Source organism: Solanum stenotomum, chromosome 9 (genome assembly GCF_019186545.1).
Source record: "Solanum stenotomum isolate F172 chromosome 9, ASM1918654v1, whole genome shotgun sequence".
In the NCBI taxonomy this organism is placed as follows: domain Eukaryota; kingdom Viridiplantae; phylum Streptophyta; class Magnoliopsida; order Solanales; family Solanaceae; genus Solanum; species Solanum stenotomum.
The window spans coordinates 54,276,558-54,286,719 of NC_064290.1; the positions used below are offsets into that span (position 1 = coordinate 54,276,558).

At 38.7% G+C, this 10,162-nt stretch overlaps 1 long non-coding RNA gene across 6 annotated transcripts; it reads left to right on the forward strand.

The window, feature by feature from the left end:
* Positions 1-878: 878 nt before the first annotated feature.
* Positions 879-9,941, forward strand: LOC125875545 (uncharacterized). 6 transcript variants are annotated; one of them, XR_007447429.1, is made up of 4 exons: positions 1,251-1,514; positions 2,484-4,691; positions 6,887-6,945; positions 8,813-9,941. It is a non-coding gene; the product is annotated as an uncharacterized LOC125875545 (long non-coding RNA). The 6 variants fall into 6 exon arrangements; XR_007447432.1 differs by lacking the exon at positions 8,813-9,941 and adding an exon at positions 7,520-7,691; XR_007447430.1 differs by lacking the exons at positions 6,887-6,945; positions 8,813-9,941 and adding an exon at positions 5,302-6,764 and having other exon boundaries at positions 2,484-4,487; positions 4,579-5,181.
* Positions 9,942-10,162: the final 221 nt, after the last annotated feature.

The window sequence follows — 10,162 nt, forward strand, 5'->3', positions numbered from 1 at the left end:
GTGCTATAGAGGTGCATGTCGCGAGTTTGAATTATCCCTTTGGTTTAGGGATAAGAGTGCAACAGTTGGTGTGTTAGAATGCATGCCACAGATTTGAATTGTTAAGTTTGGTATTTAAGCAGAGATGACTGGTGCAACATAGAGTTCAAGCCGTGATCCATTATTGGGGATTTTATGGTTATTAAAAAACAAAAGTGAAATTTGTCAACTGTTTTTCTGAATATTGCTGATAATGTTCACTACTTCTAGGGCCAAGTGAGACCATATGTTCAGTTGCAAAAATTGGTAGAAAAGTAATTGTGTATACAAAGGTAATACCTGGAGTTAGAGAAGTTGTTCTTGATACAATTCGAAAAAAGAGAATGAAAGTGAAGAAATTAAGGTAAAATGTTAAAGATAATATGACAAACTAAAAAAGGAGCAATCACTATCAAAATTATACAATGATTGATGTGCAGGAAATATTAAATAATACTAAAAGGGATGGAACAAATGGAAAATTTTGGTAGCTCGGTTGATGGATTATCTTTTATCTTTTTGGTGTAATTTCGATTTCCACCTTATAAGAAAGAACAAAGTGATACAATTCTTAACTACTACATCCAAGATCATATCTTTGTGAAGTTGGTGGATCATGTCTTATCACCTATCCACAATATCCTTGTACCTTTGCATTGGACCACTTGTACATCTCATTTTCACATATTCAAACTATATCGACCAAGAAAATTTGGAAACTATATTAAAAAAAAACTAAAAATTGTAAATGTAAATCTTTGTCCTAAAGAAATTGTTTTGTTATACTTTCAACAAGAAAAATTAATGAACTGGTAAAAAGATGGGAGTATTATAGTTCGAGTGTTGAGGGGACTATATAAGCAAAACCTAAGGGAAATGGACAAAGCAAAAAGCTCAAAAGGGAAAGAATGAGGCTTAAAGAGAGTTTAAGGATTTCTCATTGGAAGGGTGGTTGCCACTCTCTATATAAGCCGATGATTTCTCCATTAATGTAAGAATTCCAACAACCCTTTTATCAATTTTGAACAGAGGGAATATATAATTATCAGCTTTGTTTGAAATGGGTTTCTATGACCTTTCAACTCTTTTTCTCTTTATTTTTTCTTTATACTTCTGCCTGAGCATTCAGTGTTGCTGGTGGGGGTGAGTATAATTGGTGTCTTTATAGAGGCGATGATGATTTTTGTCACTTTTTATTCCCTTTTGAGCTGATTAATTGAGCATTTGAGGTTATCCGATCTGTATCTTGGCGGGGCATACTGTTTTATGCAGCCATGGCGTGGTTTGACCCTCTTTTTGCTCGAGCGTAACACAGATTTGAGCCTCAATTTACTGGTCTCTTCGTCCATTTCAATTGAGGGAGTATTATTAGCAGCTTCAGGGTACTATAAGCAAAAGTTCATAAATAAAAAATGAGGCTAACAGGGCTTTTGATTTTTTTTTTGTTGAAAGGGTGGTTGACTCTCTCTGCATTCAGCCAATGCATTCTCCATACTGTAAGAAACCTAGCAACCCTTTTATCAATTTAAGGTGGAGGAAGTATATTAGTTTGTGTTTGGTCATGTTTCATTCTGAAATTTGAAAATAATGTAGTGTTTGTTTTCAAAATGAAAAATTATATTTGAAAATTAGAGTTGTATTTTGCTATGAATACAAATTGGAGTCGTTTTTGACTTTTTGTGAGTAATTTGGAGTGAAAAAAGTAAAAGTATCTTTTTTTGTTTTTCAAATCCTATGGTTGAATTCCAAATTTTATGGCCAAACTTGTTTTTTGGAGTTCAACTCCAGAAAAAATTGAAAAAAGTTCATGGACAAATGTAACATCTCGTTTGGAATGTTGTTACATATTGTGGAGGACATGGATTAGGGAAGGAGGTTCGTAGGTCGTAGACTAGTAGTGCATTGTCTTGCGATCTTCCCATACTAGTGGTCATAATATTACTCATATAGTTTCTTGTCTTTTCATTTTGTTACTATTGGAAGTTTCTTGTACTTCGACTATCATATATTTTTGTAGTTACTGTTCAATATGTTTTGTTGCTCTTTCTGGACTGCTTTGGACTGTTTTTCTTAAGCCGAGAGTCTAGTGGAAACCACCTCTCTACCTCTAAAGTAGGGATAAGATATGCATATACTCTACTCTCTCAAACCCCACCATGTGGGACTATACTGGGTATGTTGTTGTTGGATATTTTGTAATATATAGAGGTCTTAAATTGAACACATGAAAGAACATGACTATTATGAAAAGTCGATCTCTTAAGTTTTATAAATATAAGGACTCTCTAGAAGTAACCCAAAAAGAAAAATATACATGCATATACAAGGACTTTGTTGTATCTTGAAGGCAATTTCTTGTATTTTTCCCAATATGTATACGGGAAATATCTCTTTAAGGAAAGCGATTCTTCATGCCTTAAAGCCATCTTCTTCTTCAATTATATTTCCTATAATTTTTCTAACAGTTGCTTTTATTGCTTCGGATGGCTTGGAAGAGGCGATGATGATTCTTGTAACTTTATTCCCTTCTGAGCTGATTAATTGAGCATTGGAGGTTATCCGACCCGTATCTTGGCGGGGCATGCTGGTTTTTGCAGCCATGGCGTGGTTGGACTCTCTTTATACTCTAGTTTAACACAGATCTGAGCCTCAATGCACTGATCTCTTCGTCAATTTAAACTGAGGGAGTAGTATTACCAGCTTCAGGGTACTATAAGAATGAGGCTAACAGGGAGTTTGAGGATTTTCGTTGAAAGGGTGGTTGCCTCTCTCTGCAGTCAGTCAATGATTTCTCCATTATTGTAAGAATCCCAACAACCCTCTTATCAATTTTAAACAGAGGAAGTATATGATTATCAACTTTTGTTTGAAATGGGTTTCTATATGCCCTTCCAACTCTTTTTTTCAACTCCTTTTTAATGCTTCCGCTGGATCATTGATTGTTGCCACTGGAGCTGGTGGAAGCAATGGTGCTGAGAATAATTGGACAGCTTGAAAGAGGCAATGATGATTTTTGCCAATGTTTATTCCCTTCTGAGCTGATTAATCGGGCATTTGAGGTTATCCAACCCGTATATTGGCGGGGCATGCTCCCAGATTTTCTGGTGGCTTTTGCAGCCATGGCGTGGTTGGAATCTCTTGTTGCCTGAGCTTAACACAAATCTGAGCCTCAAATTTTTCTCTGTTCAGCTTGGCTTTTTTTGTTATATTTAGGGTATGTTTGGTATGAAGGAAAATGTTATCGAGAGTTGAGATACAAAAAACGAAAAGCTCAGAAGGGAATGAATGAGGCTACAAAGAGTTGAGGATTTTCATTGAAAGGGTGGTTGCCTCTCTCAACATTCAGCCAATGATATCTCCATTACTGTAAGGATCCCAACAACCCTTTTATCAATTTTAAACGGAGGGAGTATATAAATAACAGCTTGTTTGGATTGTTGTTACATATTGTTTCAGAGGTTTTTATGCCCTTCATCTCTTCTTTTCAACTCCTTTTTAATTCTTCTGCCGGAGCATTGAATGTTGCCGGTGGAGCTGGTGGAAGCTATGGTGGTGAGTATAATTGGACGGTTTGAAAGAGGCGATGATGATCTTTGTCAATTTTATTCCCTTGTAAGCTGATTAATTGAGCATTTAAGGTTATCCGACCCGTATCTTGGTGGGGCATACTGGTTTATGCAGCCATGGCGTGGTTGACTCTCTTTTTGCTCGATCTTAACACAGATCTGAGCCTCAATTTAGCGGTCTCTTTGTTAATTTTAACTGAGGGAGTATTGTTAACAGCTTCAGGGTACTATAAACAAAAGCTTAGAAGGAAAAGAATGAGGCTAACAGTGAGTTTGAGGATTTTTCATTGGAAGGGTGGTTGCCTCTCTCTGCTTTCAGCCAGTGATTTCCCCATTACTGTAACAATCCCAACCGCCTTTTTATCGATTTTAAACAGAGGAAGTATATAATTAGCAACTTTTGTTTGAAATGGGTTTCTATGCCTTTCAACTCTTTTTTTTTCTTTTTTCTAATGCTTCTGCTGGAGCATTGATTGTTGCCAGTGGAGCTGGTGGAAGCAATGGTGCTGAGTATAATCGGACGGCTTGAAAGAGGCGATGATGATTTTTGCCAATTTTTATTCCCTTTTGTGCTGATTAATTGGGCATTTTGATGTTATCTGACCCGTATCTTGGCGGGGCATGCTCCCAGATTTTCTGGTGGTTTTTGCAGCCATGGCGTGGTTGGACTCTCTTGTTGCCCAAGCTTAACGCAGATCTGAGTCTCAATTTTTCTCTATTCTGCTTGGGCTCTTCTTTGCTTAATGTTAAGGGTGTGTTTGGCATGAAGGAAAATGTTTTCGAGAGTTGAGAAACAAAAAGCAAAAAGCTCAGAAGGGGGAGTGAGGCTACAGAGAGTTGAAGATTTTTCATTGAAAGGGTGGTTGCCTCTCTCAACATTCAGCCAATGATTTCTCCATTACTGTAAGGATCCCAACAACCCTTTTATCAGTTTTAAACGGAGGGAGTACATAAATAACAGCTTGTTTGGATTGTTGTTACATATTGTTTTAAGGGTTTCTATGCCCTTCAACTCTTTTTTCAACTCCTTTTTAATGCTTCCGCCGGAGCATTGAATGTTGCCGGTGGAAGCGATGTTGGTGAGTATAATCGGACGGCTTGAAAGAGGTGATGATGATTTTTGCCAATTTTTGTTCCCTTATGAGCTGATTAATCGAGCATTTTGAGATTATCAGACCCGTATCTTGGCGGGGCATGCCACCAGCTTTTCTGGTGATTTTTGCAGCCATGGCATGGTTGGACTCTCCTTTTGCCCAAGCTGAGCTGATTAATCGGGCATTTGAGGTTATCAGACCCGTATCTTGGTGGGCCACCAGTTTTTCTTGTGGTTTTTGCAGCCATGGCGTGGTTGGACTCTCCTTTTGCCGCCCAAGCTTAACACAGATCTGAGTCTCAATTTTTCTCTATTCAGCTTTGGCTTCTTTTTTTTTTGTTTAATATCAAGGGTGTGTTTGATATGAAAGAAAATGTTTTCAAGAGTTGAGAAACAAATGTCAAAAATCTCAGTAGGGAAAGAATGAGGCAACAGAGAGTTGAGGATTTTTCATTGTAAGGGTGGTTGCCACTCTCTGCATCAGCCAATTATTTCTCCCTTGATGTAAGAACCCCAACAACCCTTTATAAATTTTAGGAAAAACTACCTAATTAGACACACACACACACACATATATATATACCATATCAATCTAACCTATACTTCCATGCTGTGACCATACAGTGCATTCTCTTTTCTCTAATGCTTCTGCCGGAGCATTGATTGTTGCTGGTGGAAGTGATGGTGCTGAGTGTAATTGGATGGCTTAAAAGAGGCAATGATGATTTTTGCCAATGTTTATTCCTTTCTGAGCTCTGATTAATTGGGCATTTGAGGTTATCCAAACTGTATCTTGGCGGGGCATGCTCCCAGATTTTCTGGTGGTTTTTGCAGCCATGGAGTTGTTGGACTCTCTTGTTTCCCGAGCTTAACACAAATCTGAGCCTCGATTTTTCTCTATTCAGCTTGGCCTTTTTTTGTTATATTTAGGGTGTGTTCCATATGAAGGAAAATGTTTGAGTTGAGAAACAAAGCAAAAAGTTCAGAAGGGAATGAATGAGGCTACAGAGACTTGAGGATTTTTCATTGATAGGGTGGTTGCCTCTCTCAACATTCAGCCAATGATTTCCGTTAACTGTAAGAATCCCAACAACCCTTTTATCTGTACAATATCAAAGTGAAAAGTAAGAACACCCCTGAACTTGGCGCAAATTATCAATTTCGTCTCCGATCTATTGACAGCCTTAAAAAACACCCCTCTATTTGACTAACTAAACTTAGATACATCCTCGATCTGTCATATCAATGACATAGCAAGCGGTCTCAAACTCTTGTAGGAGCATGAGACTCTTAATAAAAAATCGAAATAAGTGTTAAAAACACCCTAAACTTGACGAGAATTTAGGGGCGTATTTCACTCATGTTGCAAGATCGGGGGTGTATTTTAGTTCAATTAGTCATGTAAAGGGGTGTTTTTAAGGGTCTCAATTGTTTGGGGATGAAACTAATATTTCGCACAGAGTTTAGGGGTGTTTTCAGTACTTCTCTCTATATTAAAAGCATGAAAGCCCTTAGAAATGTTGATTGACGTATATAATTAACAGCTCATTTGGATTGTTCTTACATATTGTTTAAAAGGGTTTCTATTCCCTTCAACTCTTTTTTTAATGCTTCTGCTGGAGCACAGAATGTTGCCGGTGGAGCTGGTGGAAGCTATGGTGGTGAGTATAATTGGACGGTTTGAAAGAGACAATGATGATTTTTGTCAATTTTTATTCCCTTCTGAGCTGATTAATCGAGCATTTGAGGTTATCCGACCTGTATCTTGGCGGGGCATACTGGTTTTTGCAGCCATGGCGTGGTTGGACTCTCGTTTTGCTCGAGCTTAACACAGATCTGAGCCTCAATTTACCGGTCTCTTCGTTAAGTTTAACTTAGGGAGTATTATTAACAGCTTCAGGGTACTATAAGCAAAAGCTTAGAAGGAAAAGAATGAGGCTAACAGTGAGTTTGAGGAATTTTCATTTGAAGGGTGGTTGCCTCTCTCTGCTTTCAGCCAGTGATTTCCCCATTACTGTGAGAATCCCAACAACCTTCTTATTGATTTTAAACAGAGGAAGTGTATAATTAACAGCTTTTGTTTGAAATGGGTTTCTATGCCTTTCAACTTTTTTTTTCTTTTTTCTAATGCTTCTGCCGGAGCATTGATTTTTGTCGGTGGAGCTGGTGGAAGCAATGGTGCTGAGTATCATCGGGTCGCTTGAAAGAGGCGATGATGATTTTTGCCAATTTTTATTCCCTTCTGTGCTGATTAATTGGACATTTGAGGTTATCTGATCCATATCTTGGCGGGGCATGCTCCCAGATTTTCTGGTGGTTTTTGCAGCCATGGCGTGGTTGAACTCTCTTGTTGCCCAAGCTTAACACAGATCTGAGTCTCAATTTTTCTCTATTCAGCTTGGGCTCTTTTTTGTTTGATATTAAGGTGTGTGTTTGGTATGAAGGAAAATGTTTTCGCGAGTTGAGAACCAAAAGTCAAAAAGCTCAGAAGGGAAAGAATGAAGCTACAGAGAGTTGAGGATTTTTCATTGAAAGGGTGGTTGCCGCTCTCTGCATAAGCCAATGATTCCTCCCTTACTGTAAGATCCCCAACAACCCTTTTATAAAATTTAAAAACGACCTAATTAGACATACATACATACCATATCAATCTAACCTATACTTCCATGCTGCGCTCATACAGTGCATTCTCTTTTCTCAAATGCTTCTGCCAGAGCATTGAGTGCTGCTGGTGGGGGTAGTGGAAGCTGTGGGGTTGAGTATAATCGGTGACTTTAAAGAGGCAATGATGATTTTTGTCAACTTTTGATTTCTTTCTGAGCTGATTAATTGGGCATTTGAGATTATCTAACCCGTATCTTGGCGGGGCATGCTCCCAGCTTTTGCGGTGGTGGTGGTTTTTGCAGCTATGGCGTTTGTTGGACTCTCTTGTTGCCCGATCTTAACCAGATCTGAGCCTCAATTTTTCTCTATTCAGTTTGGATTTTTTTGGTTGTATTTAGGGTGTGTTCGGTATGAAGGAAAATGTTTTTGAGAGTTGAGAAACAAAAAGCAAAAACTGAAGGGAAAGAATGAGGCTACAGAGAGTGGAGGACTTTTTATTAAAAGGGTGGTTGCCTCTCTTAGCATTCAGCCAATAATTTCTCTACTGTAAGAATCCTAACAACCCTTTTATCTATACTATATTAAAAGCATGAAGACCCTTGGGGCCTGTTTGGAAAGCCATCCTGGTAATTGTATTTGATGTAAGTGGGTGTACATAGAGTTGAGGATTTTTCATTGAAAGGGTGGTTGCCTCTCTCTGCATTCATCCAATGATTTCTCTATCATTGTAAGAATCCCAACAACCCTTTTATCAATTTTAACGGAGGGAATGTATTATTAACAGCTTGCTTGGATTGTTGTTATATATCGTTTCAAAGGGCTTCTATTCCCTTCAACTCTTTTTTTTTCTTTTCCTTTTTTGAGGCTTCTGCCGGAGCATTGAATGTTGCTGGTGGAGCTGAAAGCGGCGCTGGTGAGTATAATTGGTGGCTTTATAGAGGCGATGATGATTTTTACCAATTTTATTCCCTTCTGAGCTGATTATTCGGGCATTTGAGGTAAACCGACCCATGCTTTGGCAGGGCATTCCACCAGATTTTCTGGTGGTTTTTGCAGCCATGGCGTTATTGGACTCTCTTTTTGCCTGAGCTCAACACAGATCTGAGCCTCACTTTCTCTGTCAGTTTAGGGAAACAAAAGGTTAGGAAAATGGACAAAGCAAAAGCTTTAAAGGGATAGAATGAGGCTACAGAGAGTTGAGGACTTCTCATTGAATGGGTGATTCCCTCTCTCTATATTCAGCCAATGATTTCTCCATTACGGTAAGAAACCCAACTATCCTTCTATCAATTTTAATGGAGGGAGTGGAGTGTATTATTAACAGCTTGCTTGGATTGTTGTTATATTGTCAAAGGGTTTCTATGCCCTTGCAACTCTTTTTTTTTCTTTTCTTTTTTTAATGCTTCCGCCGGAGCATTGAATGTTGCTGGTGGAAGCAATGGTGGTGAGTATAATCGGCCGGTTTGAAAGAGGTGATGATGATTTATGTCAATTTTTGTTCCCTTCTGAGCTGATTAATCGGGCATTTGAGGTTATCCAACCCGTATCTTGGCGGGGCATGCTCCCAGATTTTCTGGTGATTTTTGCAGCCATGGCGTGGTTGGACTCTCTTTGCTTGCACAGGTCTGAGCCTCAATTTACTGAACTCCATTACTGTATGAAACCCAATAACCCTTTTGTCAATTTTAAGTTTTAACAAACGGAGTATTCTAACATCTTCAGTGTACTATATAAACAAAAGTTCTGGGAAATGAATAAAGCAAAAGCTCAGAAGGGAAAGAATGAGGCTACAGGGATTTGAGGGTTTTTGTTCCAAGGGTGATTGCCTCTCACTGAAATTAGCCAATGATTTCTCCTTTACTGTAGGAATCCCAACCACTCTTTTATCAATTTTAAATGGAGGGAGTATATAACTAACAGCTTGTTTGGATGGTTGTTACATAACGTTTCAAAGGGTTTCTACGCCCTTCAACTCTTTTTTTTCTTCTTTTTTTTAGTGCTTTCACCGGAGCATTGAATGTTGCTGGTGGAAGCGATGGTGGTGAGTATAATTCGACGGCTTGAAAGAGGCGATGATGACTTTTGCCAAATTTTATTCACTTATGAGCTGATTAATAAGGCATTTGAGGTTATCCGACCCGTATCTTGGCGGGGCATGCCACCAGCTTTTCTGGTAGTTTTTGCAGCCATGGCGTGGTTGGACTCTATTTTTACCTGAGCTTAACACAGATCTGAGCCTCACCTTCTCTATCAGTTTTGGGAAACAAAAGGTTAGGGAACTGTACAAAGCAAAAGCTCAAAAGGGAAAGAATGAGGCTACAATGTGCTTACGGGATTTTTCATTGAAAGGGTGGTTGCCGCTCTCTGCATCAGCCAATGATTTCTCCATTACTATAAAAAACCCAACAATCCTTTTATCAATTTTAACAGAGGGAGTATATTATTAACAGACCTTCAACAGGGTAAGGCTGCATACACATTACCCTCTCAAATCCCACATGTGGGATACACTAGGAATGTTGTTATTTGTTGTTGTTGTTGTTGTTTGAGTGTATTATTAGCAGCTCGCTTGGATGGTTGTTACATATTGTTGCAGATGATTTCTGTGCCCTTCAACTTTTTTTTACTTTTTTCAATGCTTCTGCCGGATCCCAACAGCCCTTTTATCAATCTTACTGAGGGAGTATTATTAAGGGTTTCATACCCTTTCATGCTATGCATGCTAATACCATCTATTCTCTTTTTTAAATGCTTCTGCCGGACCATTGAATTTTGGCGGTGTACGTGGCAAGTATCATCAATGGTTTGATGAAGGCAATGATGATTATGTCGAATTGTCATCCCCCTTTGAACTGATTAATCGGGCATTTGATATTATCTG